The following is a 20614-nucleotide window of genomic DNA, read 5'->3' as shown; positions in this document are numbered from 1 at the left end:
AGAATATCAACCAGTGTTTGTCCTTGCTACCTCAAGCTAGTCAATACCTGAGTGTCTTTTGTGCATCTGTAGGTCATGTCCCCTGTTGCATAAATCAAATGTTTCTCTGTTTTCCATCAAATAATTATCATAATAATTACAACTTGTGAGGGCCCCCAGTAATCTAAGCGTTTGTCTTAATGTATTTGGCTGGTGGTTGCAAACACAGAGGTTCAATGCTCTGGTGTGGACAGAGGTTCAATGCAGAGGTGTGGACAGTTCAGTTAGCAACTCCACAGTGATAGAAAAGTAAACCTGCATTCAAAAGCCTTTCTGAGTGGCTTTGGCTGTGGTAGCATGATGGTTCAGCCTGCACACAGAAGCTGTTTTAAAAAATGCATATATAAAGACCAAGATTTGGCAGTTCACAAACAGGATGCGAACCCTCTAATCAGGGGGAGTGGGGAGAGAGAATGATTGCAGTTGCTATTTCTGCACTGATTTCAGACATGCATTAAAAGCAGAAGTTGCACACAGGACCAAGAGTGGTAGCATGACAAGAAATTGAAGAGCCATCCTGGAATGCAGCAGTGTTGGTAAGGTTTGTGATGCCAATATCATTTCGGATTGAAAGGGTGTTTTCTTTAATATGGAATATGTGAAGGAAGGGAGACATTGGGTTAGCTCTGGGATGGCTTCTGCCTCATGTGAGTATATGAAACATCCTGCTCACATATTAAATAGGTCATATGGAAGCTTTCTAAGGTGCCTGTTTAGAAATTTTGTTGAAGTTTGTTCATCACTGAATGGATCAAACAATCACTAGAATCTCTTGACTTAATCATACAATGATATATGAAAGTTAGGATAAAAATTTCATACTTAATTTACCAAATGTCTTCCAGCTGCTTTTACATCCCCTCCTTACATCAGTCACGAGGAGGATGCTATATAATTAAGAAATAGAAAGTATGGCAAAGTATGCTTCCTGAATGAGAATTATCTTCAATTAAGAGTTCTTAAAAATATTCATACCTAGCTACTAGTACCCTAAATTCTGCTATAGACAAATTAGAAGTGTTAAAGTTGACAGGCAGTATCCACCAGAAAATAAAGGCAGAATTCACCAACCCACCTACAATGTGCACTGAAAGATCACTCCTGCTGCTTGTCTGTTATAAAACACCATCAGGACTAGACAATTGATAATAAAAAGTGGAAAGTGAATCTAAGGCTGTTCATCATTGTGTCACAGTTTTGTAGCTGGGCTTCAAGATCAGTGATTGCAAAAATAAGAGATCTGGAATCTTGGAAAGAGCCATTATAATTAAGAAGGGGAATGACATTGAATGGGATGGTTTAACAAGTAGGGGAAAGAGACATAGCTCATGATACACCTCCAGGTTTCCATGCAAAATGTTTTGAACCCAATTCTGATATCTCCAGTGGATCTGGGAAAGAGCTCTGAAATGCTGGAAAGCCACTGCTTTTGTCTGTGGACAATCCTGAGACAAATGGAGCAATGATCTGTAAAAGGTAGTTTTCTCTCTTCTTGGCTTCAGTTTTTCCCCTTCTGGTCTGCATTACATGGAAAAAGAGATGGAAAGCATGGCTACTTTCCTCATATGCACTCTGAGAAGAATATCAAATTTCATGTGAAATGCTCAGGAAGAGGGAAGCCAGACAGAAACTGGGTTTATGGCCCCAAGGTTCTAAATTCTATTTTACAATGGAAGTATATGGAGACATCTGAACATCCACAGTTAATAAGTTGCTGAACTACAACTCCCAGCATTCTCACTACTGGGCCTGTTGGGTGGGGCTGCTGAAAGGGCAAACCCTACAACTAAGGCTTAGCTTCTAAAGATACAGTACTTGGTATGGGACCTTTTACATGCAAAGTATGTGCTCTTTTACTGAGTATAGGAACATCTATGCAGGTTACTACACTGGAACTACTTCATCCAAAGAGGCTCATCATTACCCAGAGTCAATTGGTTTTCTCCTTGAGTCACTGTTAGCAACTGTAAGATCAATGAAGCGAAGTAACGTGTTTGTTACTGCCACCTGAAAGATGTCACCTTTTGTAGGATTTGAGAGCACTAAATCAATTTTCTTTAAAGCTTTAAAAAAACTCTGACAGATTTCTCATTTTGAATCATTCCTAAAGATTGCCATGCCATAATCCTGGGGAAAGAAAGGGAACTAGAATTATTTTGTGGAGTAGCTAGTAGTGAAGGGTATCTGGCCACCTGCCAAAATGTACTTAGCCAGATTGCTATGTAACAGCTCATTGTTGAAGTCATTATTAATGTCATCAAAAAATCTGTCATGCTACATATACAAATATTTTAAACTAGTCCTTGACATCTGTGTCAGCTGAGATGCAAGGCTCACTGTCTCACAATCTGGTTTTGAGAGGTGGCATACAATTTTTAAAAGCAAATAAATACATAGTTATAAAAATAAAATAAGCTTTCTCAAAATGATGCTTGATAGGATGTGGTTTTTGTTACCTTCTGGAAAACCTTAACATGTCCTTCCTCCCTTCTTAAAGAGGTATATTGAACTTTGCCAAGAATATTGATAGCATTTGATGTTGGTAGTTCTATGATCAAGAAATAAAGTTCCCAGAACACAAGAAAGTATGACCTGACTTCACCCAATCTGGTCTTTGTAATTATTGTATGTTTCTCAGAATCTCTTGGATAGTCTACTTGTAGAAAACTTGGTAGGATCTGGGTTGTATGTAATCCTCTTCCCTGCTCCCTACTACGACATCCTAGTACTATTCAAAGCACAAAACTATGAAGGAATAATAGTGTGTGGAAATAGGAAAACCCACACATTTGTAATCAATATAGTAAAGGTAACAACTGCTACAGAGAATTTTAATTCTCCTAAAAATGAAACACATCAATGACATGTTTTTAAATGTATGGATGACCATTTATTTATTGTTACTTTATTTACTCATAAAATGTACATCCCATGTTTTCATTTTTTAATAAAATAATTTAGTTGGCAATATTGAAATGTATCATCCTGACCAACACCACCATATTAAAATAAATTGTGGAATGGTTATCACCAAAGGGACAGTATGCTACTTGGTATAAATTATACTAACATGATAGAGTAGCATTAAAATGCAAAACAAACAAAAAAACCCTACCATGAAATAAATCTTATGATAGATTGGATAAATGAAATGTTTTCTTCCTTTCATCCCTATTCCCTACTGATTTACAACAGGAAATATAAATAATAGCTTAATAATACTGACTAGCCTTATGGTATTACTAAAATGGTTCTAAGTGAGATGATGTATTTATTTATTTGATGCTATGAAATAATTAGGTTAAAGCTATATTACTGCAGATAATAGAACTTGTGCTATTGGTACTAAAAGTCAGTACCAAATGCTAATGGAAATTAAAAAGTTTCATCTAAGCAAAGAAACACAAGAATAAGAGGTTACATCAATCATCTTTTGAATGAATGAGGATAAACGTCACATAACCATGTAGTGATAAGATTAAAACTGCTCCATATAATAATTGCGTCTGTCTCTACATTCAGGGTATTTAACAAAGCACAGATACAACAATTCCTTTCCCAAGGATTTATATGTACTATTGGACTATGTTGTTTCTTTCATCCACATGAATTTTAGAATGGGATACCAGTACTGTTCTTCAGAGAGGCTAAAATTCAGCAAAATATGGATGGAGAGTGAATTTGGAATTAAAATCCAATTGTCTTAATGTTTCTATCGTTTTTTTCTAGGTTAAGCCTTCTCCAACTGAATGCCCTTCAAATATGTTGGTCTTCATCTCCCATAAGTTTGCAACCAGCACATACATTGAAGCCCAACCCATCAGGTGGGGAATTCTGTCCTCTGGACTGAAGCATTGTTTGTGTCTTGGAACAAATATGCACAGCCCGAATCCTCAGAACTGTGTGCATTTCTGACATCCTTGGTAGCAGCTCCGAGAAACCTTCAAAACTGACAAATTATATCTCATAAAAGGGAAATTATACATCACTAGCGGGAATAATACCTGTTTCATTTTTAAATTTTAACAATCATTTATTTTTAATTAAGGATACATGTAAAGGAAATCATAGTACATTTTTGCCATCTATCTCTGAGACTGAAAAAGAAAACACATGGTGTGTAAATAAACCAAAACCAATTTTCTTAAATGATGGGAGGGAAGGGTCAGGAAAAAGACATCCAACAAAGTATCTTGTATCGTTTCTTTAATGCTGTTGTGTTTTCTTTTCTTGATTAGTTTAATATAATATATTTTTAACAACGAAAGAAAACACTGAAAAAAGAGCTATATAGCAATGTTAAAGAAGGTGGAAAAATGAATATTTAAAACCTGCAAAACATAATCGAGATGAGAAAAACAGAGGTAGCCTATATTTTTGACACATTAAATATTAAATATATAATGAAGTAGGCCAAGAATGAATTTGAGAGCAGCCAGCTTGAGACATTAAAGGTATTCTGCTTGCTCCCAGTGACATGCTGCTTTCATTCTGATGTAGCATTAGAATGACATTTCTCAGTAAGTAATTTTCTAGATATTTTCTTGAGGATTTTAGTTTTTGGAGGCTCCTCCTGTACTGTTGCAGAATTTCAGCCTGGATGATAGTCAGCAAAATGTCCCTGCTATAATTTTCACTCGCAAATCATGTCTTTTAAAAATCTGTTTAAACTAGTACTATAGCTTCTTTCAGTATTTATTAGGGCCAATATTTTTCAGAAGACAATTTCTGAGAATATTTTTCTCCTGAGAATGTTTTCAGAGAGACTTCCCTCTAACTGCCATGTTACTGTTCTGCTGATTAAAACTGTTCCAGAACAGGAGGGGTTAATTGGAAACCAACCAATTCTGGATGAGATTCCTCTAATCTCAATAGTTAGTTAGTAGTATATAATGTTTAAAAAAACAAGCAAGAAAACAAAGACCCTCCAGAACTGCAAGGGGAAGGAAGAATCTGTGAACATTTAATTTCCTCCTCGCTCTAATGAAAATATCCCTAAATTCTGCTCATGTGAAATCTGGATCTAATCTGGAAGCTTTGGGTCTTCAAAGCCGGCAAGAGAAGCAAAACTTCATATGGGTATATGTGTCTGGAGGGATCAAACAACTGACTTAGTTGATTCACATCTAAGATAGATGGATAGATGATTGAGAGATTGAGATAGATAAATGCAGCTATTAATATTATGTAAGATTCATAGTTTTAAAAAATAAGTGCCCATCTTCTGTATTTTGTTCTCTGAAGTATAGTGATTTCAAACCACAGTGCTGGGTATTATAAAGAATAGCCTTTCCACACAAATGAGAAAACAAAAGCAGATGTTTTTGCTCATGAACCTCTTCAGCATATATAATGCCTTGATTCTCATGGGACAGAACAGATAACATATTATTATTTATTAACAAGTTCTTAATAATAATACTTAAATCAAATTTAAGTCTTTGTGAGAAAATGCTTTCCTGTCTTGCTAATATATGAATTAAAATAATCCTCATGAAGACTGCATAAAATGGTATAAAAATGTCAGCTGCTAATACTGAATGTAAGAAGAGACCAGCTGATTTTTCTGCATCAACAAATTCGGTATGTGCTGATCAAATATCAAGATGCTTTTGAAAAGAAATCATTCTGCAAGTTTCAGGATGCATTCTGCATTATGTTTTTCCATGTATTTATGTTACTGTTGCTATTATTTTCAGAGAAAAAGAGAAAAGAAACAATGCTGATGCAAATACACATTTAAAAGAATATAGAAATATAGTAAAAAAAAAAGTCTCAGATTACCAACATAAAATATCATACGGCTAATATTTTCTAATACATTAAACACGTAGAGTACTATAAGATATTACATACCCAATCTCTAGTCAAAACATCTCTACTGAACTGTAAAAATATTTCATTAACACTAGTGAAATCAATAAGAGGAAGAAGCAAAGCTATAAATAATAAACAATGTGTAAACTATATGCAGAATAAAAATAAAAATTCAATAACCCACATTGGGATATCATAGAATTTCATGCATAGGATTGTAGTCCAGAAATGGCTTCCAAATAAGATTGATTTGTACATCAGATTTACTTTTTTAAAATGAAGGTATTCTAGACATTGAAGCAGATTCCCACAGTTTGGTTAACCATTCTTCCATAGAGGGGATCAGAGATTTTTTCCAATAAAAATGTATCACATCCTTGCAGCTGTTAACATACGCAATGCCAATTCAGTCCAGTGTATTTTGAAGAAATGTATGGTTTAGAGAATTTTAATTAAAATATCTCAGGTTGAAATGGAAAAAAGACTTTCAAAATTTGTTCTGTTCTAAGATGAATTAATTTGCAATATTGTTGAACTTTGTAGCATTGCCATCCCCTCTGCAATATGGAAGAGACACAGAACTACCCCATCCAACTGGCAGTGAAGTGTATGGATCAATATATTATTTATAATAAGCATTGGCATGGTGCTTTTCAATCATATTGCCATGGAAATTTCTATAAACAATATGACAAGCAAAAGATAAGTATACATAAAATAAGGTAAAAGCCACCGAATAATAAAAACAGTGTGAAGGCATAATCAACATTAATATTTCTTGGGAGAACAAAAGGATGGTTCTCTGGGAAAGTTTTGTACAAATGGGGTATCCATAGGAAAAAGATGCTTTCTTGGCTTCATCTATCTTTTCCCCCCACTTTTATTTATCTATATATATATAGAGAGAGAGAGACAGACAGACAGACAGACAATACAATGGAGATTTTAATAAGTAATTAGCTTAAGATCAAACCCATTATCATATAACCAATACTTTGATGTGAGTTGCAGTGGTTCTTTGGATGAAAAAGCCAAATAATTTTATGCTTGTAACATTGACATCCTAAGTGGTAATTAATATTGATACAATTTTTTTCCTCCTTTCGCTATTTTTAGTATTCTAAGCTATCTAAATAATAGAATGTTAATAATCTCTAATCATATCATATAAACACCACTGTATTGAAACAATACAATGTATCAAGATTTATACCAATATAATAAAAAAAGGCGGGGGGGAGGAAAAAATGCTTTCTCTGCAGGTGCCCGCCTAAATTCTAATGGCAGGAACAAATAAAAGAAGCAAAATAAATATTTCCACTGAAGAACAGAATGTACAGGTAGATGCAAATGAATATAAGATGTCCTTTAAATGTACTGATCCTAAACTAGAATGGATAATATTTCAGTGGCTGAAGGGTGTAATTTTTTAAAAACTGTTTCAGCTGTAAATCAGAGATATATTGCCTGAGGCCCCAGGACAGCATGCATCCCACAAAAATTTCAAGAATAACCTCCAAAAGGTTGTAATTTGGTAAGGTGACAGGAGAAAAATGCTTAAATACATGACTGAGAGTAGTTCTATTAAATATATTTAATTTTAATGAAGTTTAGATATGGATTGGCCACATCTTCTGTTTTTTAGAGAGTGCCCCTTGACATGACACTCAAGAGCTAAGCAGCATCTCAGCCAAGGAAAAGTTGAGCACTCCTGCGCAAAGTGCTTCAGAGGTTTTATGAAAACCTGGTGATACCATTGGAGATGATATAATTGAAATGTTAAGCCGGCTTTTATCATATTGTGTGGGGTAAGGGTTTTACAGAAAGTTCAATTGAAGTACTTTATTGCTTATTTTATCAACAGAAAGTAGAAAAAGTGTACCACCATAATCCAGCAATGTGAACTTGGCAGACTCCTGTTGTGACAAAAATGGAACCAGGAGTACACCAGTGGCCTGTGATTCACCAGTTGTCCCAAAGCTTAATGAGTTTTAAAGCCAGTATATCTTTGTTGGTTGCACAGTCAGCCAGATGTTTAGACTGGATTTGGCATTTTTATCCATCTATTGAGTTCTTCCCCTTCATGGATCACTGCCTTGTTGTGGCAAAGGGGCTTGTGTAACTCAGTGAAGCCATGAGCTATACCGTGCAGGGCCACCCAAGACGGACAGGTCATGACAGAGAGTTCTGACAAAATGTGGTCCACTGGAGAAGGAAATGGCAACCCACTCCAGTATCCTTGCCAAGAAAACCCCATGGATAATGTTAAAAGGCTAAAAGATATGACGCCGGAAGATGAGCCCCTCAGCTCGGAAGGTGTCCAACATGCTACTGGGGAAGAGCGGAGGGCATTTCCAAGTAGCTCCAGAAAGAGTGAAGCGGCTGGGCCAAAGCCAAAAGGATGTTCAGCTGTGGATGTACCTGGAAGCGAAAAGAAGGTCCGATGCTGTAAAGGACAATATTGTATAGGTAAGATCTATGAACCAAGGCAAGCTGGATGTGGTCAAACATGAGATGACAAGATTGAACATCGACATCTTGGGAATCAGCGAATTGAAATGGACGGGAATGGGTGAATTTAATTCAGGTGACCATTATATCTACTACTGTGGGCAAGAAACCCTTAGAAGAAATGGAGTAGCACTCATAGTCAATAAGAGAGTGGGAAAGGCAGTAATGGGGTACAACCTCAAAAATGACAGAATGATCTCAGTGCGGATCCAAGGCAAACCATTCAACATCACAGTAATCCAAGTCTATGCCCCAACCACTGATGCCAAAGAAGCTGAAGCTGACCAGTTCTATGAAGACCTACAACACCTTCTAGAACTAGCACCAAAAAATGATGTCCTTTTCATCATAGGAGATTGGAATGCTAAAGTAGGAAGTCAAGGAGTAATTGGAATAACAGGCAAGTTTGGCCTTGGAGTACAAAATGAAGCAGGGCAAAGGCTAATAGAGTTCTGTCAAGAGAACAAGCTAGTCATACCAAACACTCTTTTCCAACAACACAAGAGACAACTCTACACATGGACATCACCAGATGGTCAATACCGAAATCAGATTGATTATATACTTTCCAGCCAAAGATGGAGAAGCTCTATACAGACAGCAAAAACAAGACCAGGAGCTGACTGTGGCTCAGATCATGAGCTTCTTACTGCAAAATTAGGCTTAAATTGAAGAACGTAGGGAAAACCACTAGACCACTCAGGTATGACTTAGATCATATTCCTTGTGAGTACACAGTGAAGGTGATGAATAGATTTAGGGGTTAGATTTGGTAGACAGAGTGCCTGAAGAACTATGGATGGAGGTCCGTAACATTGTACAGGAGGCAGCAACTAAAGCCATCCCAAAGAAAAAGAAATGCAAGAAAGCAAAATGGCTGTCTGATGAGGCATTACAAATAGCTGTGGAAAGAAGGAATGCAGAAAGCAAGGGTGAAAGGGAAAGATATAAGCAACTGAATGCAGATTTTCAGAGAATAGCAAGGAGAGATAAGAAGGCCTTCTTAAATGAACAATGCAAAGAAATCAAGGAAAACAATAGAATGGGGAAGACTAGAGATCTCTTCAAGAAAATTGGAGATATGAAAGGAACGTTTAGTGCAAAGATGGGCATGATAAAGGACAAAAAAGGCAGGGACCTAACAGAAGCAGAAGAGATTAAGAAGAGGTGGCAAGAATACATAGAAGAACTATACAAGAAAGATCTTAATGTACCTGATGTCCATGCTGGTGTGGTCACTGACCTTGAGCCAGACATCCTAGAGAGTGAAGTCAAGTGGCCCTTAGGAAGCATTACTAACAACAAAGCTAGTGGAGATGACAGTATTCCAGCTGAGTTATTTAAAATACTAAAAGATGATGCTGTTAAAGTGCTGCACTCAATATGCCAGCAAGTTTGGAAAACACAACAGTGGCCACAGGATTGGAAAAGATCAATTTACGTTCCAATTCCAAAGAAGGGCAATGCCAAAGAATGCTCAAACTATTGCACAATTGCACTCATTTCACATGCTAGCAAGGTTATGCTGAAAATCCTACAAGCTCGGCTTCAGCAGTACGTGAACTGAGAACTACCGGATGTACAAGCTGGGTTTTGAAGAGGCAGAGGAACTAGAGATCAAATTGCCAACATTCGCTGGATCATGGAGAAAACACGAGAGTTCCAGAAAAACATCTACTTCTGCTTCATTGACTATGCAAAAGCCTTTGATTGTGTGGATCACAACAAACTGTGGCAAATTCTTAAAGAGATGGGGGTACCAGACCATCTTACCTGTCTCCTGAGAAATCTGCATGCGGGCCAAGAAGCAACAGTTAGAACCGGTCACGGAACAACCGATTGGTTCAAAATAGGGAAAGGTGTACAACAAGGCTGTATACTGTCACCCTGCTTATTTAACCTATATGCAGAGTACATCATGAGAAATGCCAGGCTGGAAGAATCACAAGCCAGAATTAAGATTGCAGGGAGAAACATCAACAACCTCAGATATGCAGATGATACCACCCTAATGGCAGAAAGTGAAGAAGAACTAAAGAGCTTCTTGATGAGGGTGAAAGAGGAGGGTACAAAAGCTGGCTTGAAACTCAACATTAAAAAAACTAAGATCATGGCATCTAGACCCATCAATGGCAAATAGAAGGGGTAGAAATGGAAGCAGTGACAGACTTCATTTATTTGGGCTCCAAGATCACCGCAGATGGAGACTGCAGCCATGAAATTAAAAGACGCTTGCTCCGTGGGAGGAAAGCTATGGCAAACCTAGATAGCATATTAAAAAGCAGAGACGTCACCTTGCTGACAAAGATCTGCATAGTCAAAGCTATGGTTTTTCCAGTAGTAATGTATGGCTGTGAGAGCTGGACCATAAAGAAGGCTGAGCGCCAAAGAATTGACGCCTTTGAACTGTGGTGCTGGAAAAGACTCTTGAGAGTCCCCTGGACTGCTAGGAGGTCAAACCAGTCAATCTTAAAGGAAATCAACCCTGATTGCTCATTGGAAGGATCGATAATGAAGCTCAAGCTCAGATACTTTGGTCACCTAATGTGAAGAGTGGACTCCTTGGAAAAGACCCTGATGCTGGGAAAGATTGAAGGCAAAAGGAGAAGAGGATGGCAAAGGATGAAGCAATGAGCATGAAACTGAGCAAACTCAGGGAGGCAGTGAAGGACAGGAAGGCCTGGCGCCATATGGTTCATGGGGTCACAAAGAGTCAGATACGACTTAACGACTGAACAACAACAATTGAGTCCTTCCCAAGGACCTGGGATAGGCAGATGTTGTTTATGGTGTTACAAGTATCATCGTAGGATGTAAGCTATTCCAAGTAAAGCTGCCTTTTGCAATTGACTGATGGTGATTTTGTCAATGCCAGTGGTGTTCAAGTGGTGCTCCAGATGTAATAGGATTACACCCAAGGTGTCTGTTACTATTTGCTTTCTTTTGCCATAATCGTTCTATTTCTATCTGCAGGTATTTGTATTTTGTAATTTTCTCCAGTTTTTTCTCTTCTATTCTGCTGTTTCCAGGTATTGTAATGTCCATTGTCCAGACTTTTTTGTCTTTTTTATCAACAATTGTTACATCTGGGGTGTTGTGTGGCAGGTGCTTGTCTGTTTGAATTCTAAAGTTCCAGAGCACTTTAGCTTCTTCGTTTTCTATTACTTTGTTTTGTGGTCTTGCTTGCAGGCAAATGGTGGTTGTTGTTGTTGTTGTTGTTGTTGTTATTATTATTATTATTATTATTTTATCCTGCCTTTTTATATATATATAAGACAGTGAACATACCTAATACTCCTACCTCCTATTTTCCCTACAACAACAACCTTGTGAGGTGAGGTGGGTTGGGCTGAGAGAGTGTGACTGGCCCAAAGTCCCCCAGGTGGCTTTCATGCCTAAAGAAGGCCTGGAGCTCACAGTCTCCCAGTTTCTAGGCCAGCATCATAACCACTATACCAAACTGGCTCTTAGCTGAAACGGTGCTAGAAACAGGTGGGGATCCAGTGTAGTTGATGTAACAAGGGCATAATAAGATAAGTAACTCCAGTTATATCCAACTCAGAAACCATGTGGGGCACATTTTTCCATCCACTATTTAGGGCTCACATATAATGCTAGTCCCACTTGTGAAGGACAACGAGACTATTTTTGTTCTTTGTTTTTTTAAAAATGAGTCTATTCGCTTATTTATTCAACAATGATTGCATTCCCTGATGCATTCTCTAACCAAATACCCATGGTGTATGATGTATACAATTCAGTTGTATGACGTCTATCATCCTCAATCAATGTGGCTGTAAAGATTTGGAAGAATGGTTGATAGTTTATATATTTCTAAAATTGTGATTATTCAATCGGAGGGGTTGCATTGTTTTTGTTTCATTTTGTTTGGTTTTGGTTTTACAACCAAACCCAAACAAAATGAAAAACAAAACAAAACAAAACAATGAAAACAACTTCAGAACCAATGCTGGATTCTTCTGAATTGGGGTCCTCCATCTTGGATTTTGCATCCTGTCCAACACCCCCTGATTTTGAGGAGCGGTCTCTAGACTCCCTTACTGAGCATGGAGATGCTGAGGAGCATTCTCTGACCAACTCCTTACTTCTCCAATACAATACTCCAATTCTCAGGAAAAAACCCAGTAGATGCAAAAATACTATCGAACTTGAGTTGGGTGGAATTTCCAAAAATATTTCAATGGATCGGTTCAAAACATCTTTATAGCAGTGCTGGCATGCGGGGTGCTCTCCATGGTCCTGAAATCCACCCCAAACTCTTAGGCTGGTATCAGCAGTCCTGGCCATGGTACTGAATCAGCTGTGCTCTGATTCTGCTCCAGCTTGTTGCCTCACCTTCTGTAGTCTTGTTCAAGCCACTACTGAGTATGGATTGATATTTTATAATCTGTGCAGGTGTACCTTGCTCCCTGAAAGTCTATGCATTGTAAAGAAGCCTCTAAATGTAACCCAGAGAGATTCCATGTGATGGGGCCCTCAAGTTCATATGCATCTGGAACTTGTGAAGGCTATAGCTGTCAGCAGCCATAGGTGCGGGGGATTCTTCAGATGACTGTGCTCATTCTATGGATAGGGAATGTGAAGCTAGTTTGGCTGAGCAAGCTTTGCTCAACATGAAACATGTTTTGGGCACAGACCTGAAGAGCACATAAATCTGAATAAAATATGCACATGAAAATCTATTCTATATTGAAATGTAAAAGTAATTTCTAGAATTTAGTTAAATGCCACAGAAGAAAAATCCAGACAATTTTCCTTCAGACCAAACTAAATAAAGCACATAATTCAATTTATTTTCCCTCTAATCTTAGATCATCCCAAATAAGTAGTACCTTTTCAACGATAATTAATTTACAATGGCTATGAATCAATGTGGAAAAACTGTCCATGTGCACACACAGAAAGACTAGCTATTATATTTTTCCAGTCCTTCTACTCCACCCAGTAAGAAATAGGAAATTTTGCATAAACTGAATATGAAACACTTGAAAGATAATTAATTCTGCAGTAGCTTAAAGGGGAATCAAGGGGTCATCTCAAATTAATGTCCCAATCCCTACTCAGATTGTATTCTAAAATTAATTATTTTCCCTTTTGTTAATTACTTCCATTCATTAATAATAATTGTCTTTTACATTATACCACTGTCTTTCCATGCGCCACAAGGTAAAGCAATGCATAATACATTAAAATGAGGAGGAGGAGGAGGGAATTCTGCATACAAGGCTGAGAAGCGACTCAACATACACATAAGACCATATTTAATCTCTGATGTCTTCATGAATGTAGTGCTTTTGGGCACAGTATGACAGTTGGTTGCCATTGCCATCTTCCAGGATTTTCTTTTGACTTCCTAGTCTAGCCTACAGCTCTGGTATTCCCTGAAGATTTCCCAGGTACTAATTTTGCCTGACTCTGCTTAGCTTCTGAGCCTAGACAGATGCTGTGACCTGCTGAGGCGTTATTTTAGGAGGACAGTACAGACGTTCACCTCTCTTTCTCTCTCATGCTTTTTCTCTATTCCTTTTTCTCATTCCCCCATCTTTCTTTCTCCATGCAGTTACACCTCATGGGTGGGGAGGAAACTTTTTCTGAGATGCAGCAAAACACAACAGACCTTCCCTGTGCATGTGTATGGAGACCAGGAGCATATTCAGCATCAGAACATCTTGAGGTGAGGCTTTTAACTAAATTAAAGCAAAGTTTTTAGTCTTTAAAACCCTTTAAAACCATCCTGAATATTTCAATTAACTTTTTTTCCTCATATGCGACCCACACACTGATTAACCTGGTCAGTCTTAACCTGAGAAGTCCCACCTTGAGAATAATTAGAACATTTCTGATGTAAGTCGGAATTGCTATTTTTTTCCACACTTAATGCTGTAGGATTATTTTGCTAAAAAGATGCAGTACGTTTCTCTATCCCTTTGAATTCTTTGAAAGGAAATTAAGACCAAATATAGTTCAAAGACCAAACTGACAAAAGCTAGGGTAGCCACGATGGATTTATAGGTGTACAGTTGGCTTTGCTTGTTTCTTTTTAATGTATGGATTTATGTTTTGATACCTATGCTGCATTTTTATAAGGTTGCAAGTCATCTCAAGGCAAGATAGAAGTAAATAAAATCACAGAGTCCCTCAGAAAATAGTGCTGGTGCACACCAACATCACAACATACTCTAGTTTGTGATCTTCTTATATGTAACCTGTTGCACTTCATTTGCCATGCTGGCTGAGGATAATGGGATTTGTATTTCATCTCATTAATCAATTGCCAAATTAAGGGAGACATCTTCTCTTCACAAGATTGGGAATATCAGACTGATACTATACAGGTAGTCCGCATTTAACAATCATTCGTTCAGTGGCCGTTTAAAGTTATGGCAGTGCTGAATGAATGATAGTTACACTTGGTCCCTGAACTTAAGGGTGTTGCAGTGCCCCTGTGGTCATGTGATCAAAATTTGGGTGCTTGGCAGCCTGCCCCCACTTATGAACACAGGGGTGCTTCAACTCCCTCCACCTATCTATCTCCCCCCACATCTCTGTCTTTTTGGCTGCCCTGCATTCAGCCACCTCTGGTGGCCCTGCTGCCCTGGGCTCCACTGGCCCTGCCGCCCTGGGCTTCGCTTGCCCTGCCGACCCTGCCACTCCCAGCTGACTTTCACCATCTTCTTCTTCCTCCTGCTGCTGACAAGGTGCACTGAGCCTGGCCCTTCACGAGGCAGCTGCTGGCTGTGCCAGGCCTTCTTCTCAAGGCCATGTATGGCCTTGTCCAAACTGCATGTGGCTTTCTTGTGAGGCTTTGGAAGGGTTTAAAGGAGGGCAGCAGGGCCAGTGGAACCCAGGGCAGCAGGTGAGCAGGGCCCCAGGTGGCAGGCAAGCAAAACCCAGGCAGCAGGGCGAGCAAAGCTCAAAGAGGCAGGGCAGGAGGGCCAGTGGAGGCCAGGGCTGGCAGAGGAAGTGGAGTGCAGGGTGGTCAAAAGGGCAGAGATGGCGGGGGGGAGATAGGCAGGTGGGGGCAGTTGAAGAGGAGGCAGTCCCTTACCTTATTGAGGCTTGGGGCTGGGAGGGTCGTCACCTAATGACCTGGTGGGATTCAGTTAATGACAGCAATGTGGATTGCTGGGATTGCCATCACTAAGTGATGTGGTGACATCACACTTTACAATCGCATTGCTTAGTGATGGAAAGTCTGGTTCCAATTACCGTTGTTAACCAAGCACTAACTGTACTTTATATATGCCTCGTAACAGGTTGCTACTCCTCAAAACATTGGCTGTTCCAGCTGGATTGGCTCCATTTTGCTGACTCCAGCTATTTATTTCATCCTTACTTCAATTTCTCCAATATGGAGTGAAATTGGGGTTTTTTTGTAGAGTCTTCTCTTGCCTGCAGAGAACTTCTTGATTCTGTTTGGGGGAGGGGTGTGTTTGCAGATTCCAGTCAATCTTGACTTCTGGTGACTGAATGGACAAGTCCATGCAGTTTCCTTCTTCTTAGGGCTGAGGGAGAGTGACTGGCCCAAAGTCACCCAGCTGGCTTCATGCCTAAGGCAGGACTAGACCTAAAAATCTCTTGGTTTCCAGTTCAGCATCTTTAACCACTACACCAAACTGGTGCTCTTAGATTTGTTCGCACATGCAAAAGAAACCTGCTAAATGTTTGATTTCAGGTGACTGGTCTCAATGTTTTTGCAGATGTCTTTTTGCATAGATCTGAGCTTAATTGTGCTTACTTCCGCAATTTTGTTACAGCTGCTATTTTAATGATTAAGGACAGCTTCTGTTTGTGATTGTGTCATCCTTTTTTTTTAATTACTTAAAATGCAACTAAGCTTGTGAGCTATAGCAGTAATGGGAAGCTACTAAACATGATAAATTATATTGAGATGAATAGGTTCAGATACTTCCTTAACAAGAACCTATTTTATAGACCTGGAATGAGAATGATATGTATAAGTATGTTGGATGGATGGATGGAAGGAAGGAAGGAAGGAAGGAAGGAAGGAAGGAAGGAAGGAAGATTTTTTTTTAAAATGAGGAGGTATACCAAGGGTGAAATTTGGAGGAATGGACTATCATTCCCCTTTTCTGTTTGTGACTATGGGCTCCCCTTCCTTCCTTCCTTCCTTCCTTCCTTCCTTCCTTCCTTCCTTCCTTCCTTCCTTCCTTCCTTCCTTCCTTCCTTCCTTCCTCCCTCCCTCCCTCCCTCCCTCCCTTCCTTCCTTCCTTCCTTCCTTCCTTCCTTCCTTCCTTCCTTCCTTCCTTCCTTCCTTCCTTCCTTCCTTCCCTGGAGCTAAGAGGCCCCATTAACTGTTTGTTGAGGTCATGAATGCACAACACAAATTCAACTAGCTCCCTGGCCCACTGCAATGGCAGCCTCCACCTGTCCTTTGGATTCCATGTCAAGAGCAGTATTTTCTGACTTCTGACAGCACAAGCAAGGATGTGCAGTCTGTCTGTAGAACTTCATTTCACTGTATGCAGTGCAATATGTTCAATTGACAGCCATGACCCTCTCCCTCTGGTGATTGGTAGCTGCTCTCGATGGCCATTTTGTCTTGGGCTTCAGGGCTGTCAGCCCCTTCAGGAGGAACTTTCTCACATAAAGTCTGATCATACTTCACATTGTAAAGCATATCTTGGGCCTTATGAGGGCTCCTTATATATCTGAAAACACTGGTTTTGGGCACAGGTGAGAAACTAATGTACTGCTGAAGAATTTCAGTTCATATGAGCTGGTAATGTGCTGGTTGCTTTCATCTGCTTGTCTCTGTTGTCATAAAGGGGAGTATTCCACATAAATGCAGTAAGGTAGTGCCATTTTGCCTACTCTAACGCCATTTTGTGTTCTCCATGGGATACTTTTAGGTACTGTAGCTATTTGCTGCCAGCATTCTCTTGTAACTGATCTGGAATTTTTGGGAGTTGGGATGAAATTGATGGGACTTCTGATAAAACTGTTTACAAGTCTTCTGTAAGAGTGGTCAGTGGGCTGGAGGATGGCTGGGGGCTTCACTTCACAGCCCTCCTCCATCCCACCAACCTGTTAGCTAGGCTATTTTGGGATGGGTTTTTTTTTTTTTAAACAAAAGACTGGTAGACAGCTTTACAGCTCTTCCTTACACTTAGGTTTGACAGTGAGAACTATTAAGCAGTGGAACAGCTTGTTTCCCGGAGTTGTAGGTGCTCCATCACTAGAGGTTTTCAAGAAAAGATTGGACAACCATTTGTCTGAGATGGTATGAGGACTCCTGCCTTGAGCAGGGGGTTGGACTAGAAGACCTCCAAGGTCCCTTCCAAACCTATGATTCTATGATTCTGTGAAACCTGGGGAATCTTGCCATGGGTAGTGGGAGAAAGGGAGAGAGCAGAGGGAATTAGTTATCTTCTCTGCCCCTGCCTCTCTTGCAATGGCAAAAGGAGGGGCGAAAGGAGGAAAATAGCTCATTTGATGCCAGTTTTTTGATCCCATGGAGTGGTCATTCCATGGGATGCAGAACTGATAGAAGAAGACCCATGCTGGCACTCACTGGCATAAAAGGAGATGGTCTCTACCCTGATCTCTCCTCCTTCCGCTTCTTGTGTGGCAGAACCTCTATTCTACTTCATTTCCAAGACAGAATGGAGGCTGGAAGTACTGTATAGACAGCACATTTTAAAGCTGGTTTATTTTAAGCTGGCTTCTGCACTGTATAACAGCACTTTAGTGCTGCCCTTCAGAAGAGCCCCATATGTTGGGTCAGCAGTATCTGGTAGTCATATTACCTCCTTTGAAAGAGCAATTTACTGCTTAGCAATGCTGCAGAAATATTTGTGGACAACAGTGAGTAACTGAAGATCAGTACTGGTGATGAAGCAGTCATAATACTTCCTTCCTAAATGTCAGTTTGCTAGTGCACTGACTCATCAATTACTATTATTTCAGCTTTAATTCAAACTTACCTGTTGAGGCTCAAAGCTAAATATGATTTTCACTAGATTTATTCCTAGTTATGGTCTTGGGTAAGCCATGGCAGTTTATAGAAAACATTTTAAGTACTTCCAGAAGTAAAGGCAGCTGTAACTTGGCTAAGGAGTAATCTATTTGTTTTCACAACCCAACCCCCATCTCTTGTTAGTACAATTACAGATGGAACAATCAATAAAAAAGGGAGACTGCAGTGTTTGATTTTCTGGCCAAGCCATGTTATATGCATTTCCCCTTTAATTGCCAGATCTTTCTGCTTCTTAAATGGTATTGTTATAATACCCCTTATTGCTCTTTTTCCTCTTGGGAAAGGTGTATGACAAATATTTGTTTATGTGCTCTTTTATTTTTTTTTTCCAGGCCATCAGGATTCCACACTGAAATGAGGCTGTTAAAAAGTTATTATGACATCTAAATCCATTTGACATAGTAACTTTGCTGTGTATTGATTTGAATATACAACCTGTGCAAACTACTGCTAAAGGGAAAGGCATTGGCCGGATACAGCAATTGCTGAACCAATAAACCAGTACCCTTTAAAGTACAAAGCAAAACTGAAGGTCAAGAATCCCTTTTAGAAAAATAAGGAAATGTTGATATTTGGTTTTTAATATCCCATTGTTTTCTTTATAGAACTATTTCTGAGTCTTTCTGGCCTAAAAATGCCCCCCAAAGTGACCACTACAAACTTAAAAAAATTTTTTTTAAAATTTAAATGCAAAATAGAGGATTGGGGGAAAAAGCACAGAGAATACATTTAAAATAAAAGTCATGCAGAATGAAGAGTTTTATGAATGCACCTAAAACTAAACAAAATGTTGCCAGTCTAATCCATTTAGACAAAACGTGCCTCCATTTGACTCCCCCAACAGAGAAAGCCCTGCTCTGGGCCCCTGTTGACCTAGCCTTTCTTGTGGAAAGACATGAAAAGAGCTTTCATAGCAGTTTTAAACTGTAGATGGCTCAAGCTTGAGAAGTAATGCTTTATATATCCTGGCCCCAAACTGATTAGGACTTTTTAGATAAGAAAATTACATCTTGTTTTGTGCCAGAAAATAGATTTCACATTATAATCAATGAAGTGCATTTTCATGACTACATTAATCATCAGCTCCAGGCTTTGAGAGTTGGTAGGGCAAAATACCCTTGGCAGACTCCATCATCCAGAAAGTGGACTGATTTCCTTTCATGGGTGGTTCTACCAAAGACTGGGTGTCTTTGCTGAAATGTGCAGTCAGTCAGAAGTAGAACTGGCATACAGTAGTCACAGGGGCATTAACAAGCCTTGATGACACCTGGGCAATGGTTGTGTTGGTTTCTATTAGTGAGGTTGTTTTTACCTCAGGTGTGGATTGTGTGTGTGTTGCTGCTCATTTATTGTTTATGTCTTTTATGCTGCTTTAATTATTGTTAGCCATGCAGAGTCATGAACTTGAGATTGGCAGCCATATAAATTGAGATATTAAATAAAATAAAACATAAACAACAAAACAACCGGATGTGCTTCAGGACCGTCATCATACAAAGGATGCAGCATGGTACCTGTCTATTTCTGATGCAAATATGTTTGTTGTATCATTTGCACCATGGCATCGGGGGGAGATGGGCGGGTGAGAAATTTAATAAATAAATAAATAAATAAATAAATAAATAAATAAATGACACGCATGGCACTATTTGCCCCCTTTGCTGCCTGCAGATACATGTGAGTAGTGTGTAAATAGGCAGAGGTTCTCACAAACAGTTCTAGCTGAAGATCAGTCTGGAAATCCAGGATCAAGGGAAACAACGAGTACATAATAGTAAGAACAGAACTATAATGGTTGATTCCAACATCTGACTGAGTCTAAATGAGTTATATTTCTATTTAGTGATACCTCTTCTCATTTTCTGCTTGTCCTAATTTGAATAATTTCACATTATTCAACTCATTTCTTCCTTTTCCCTCTGAATTAGATTTGGAGACTTGGTCTCTGGAGATCAATGTGCACCTCTGCTCTTGGGGTAAGAGTTGTTTCAGCTCCCATCTCCTCTAGTCAGCTGGAATGCTCTTCAGTTGCTCTCAGATTAGATAGCAATGCCTTTTCTCTTGAAAATCCTACTCAGATAAAAAAAGGAATCAGCCTGATCTGTAACTCTGACTTCATTTTCTGTTGACATGTTTTGCTCTTGTCACTGATTGCACTCTTAAAAAGTGAAGGTGAATAGACACCTTCAGTAGCAAGGAAATAAAGGAATAGGGCCAAGAAGCTCT

General features: G+C 39.1%; 1 long non-coding RNA gene across 2 annotated transcripts in view; it reads left to right on the top strand.

Annotated features, from left to right (window-relative positions):
* The first annotated feature begins 490 nt into the window (after positions 1–490).
* The window catches only part of LOC148217172 (uncharacterized), a 33297-nt gene continuing 13173 nt past the window's right edge, over positions 491–20614 (top strand). The window contains exons 1-4 of one of the 2 annotated variants that reach the window (XR_015798042.1): positions 491–575; positions 3769–3863; positions 13949–14062; positions 18721–18884. This is a non-coding gene — a long non-coding RNA (uncharacterized LOC148217172). Of the gene's footprint in view, positions 576–3768; positions 3864–13948; positions 14063–18720; positions 18885–20614 lie in introns of those variants that run through there. The other variant, XR_015798041.1, reaches the window with a different exon arrangement.

Source organism: Python bivittatus, unplaced genomic scaffold, assembly GCF_059951505.1.
Source record: "Python bivittatus isolate LINGU-HERP-01145 unplaced genomic scaffold, Pbiv_v1 ctg000020_np1212, whole genome shotgun sequence".
NCBI classification, from domain to species: domain Eukaryota; kingdom Metazoa; phylum Chordata; class Lepidosauria; order Squamata; family Pythonidae; genus Python; species Python bivittatus.
Note: the sequence above shows the minus strand (reverse complement) of the source record. Positions and strands in the feature narration are given on the sequence as shown.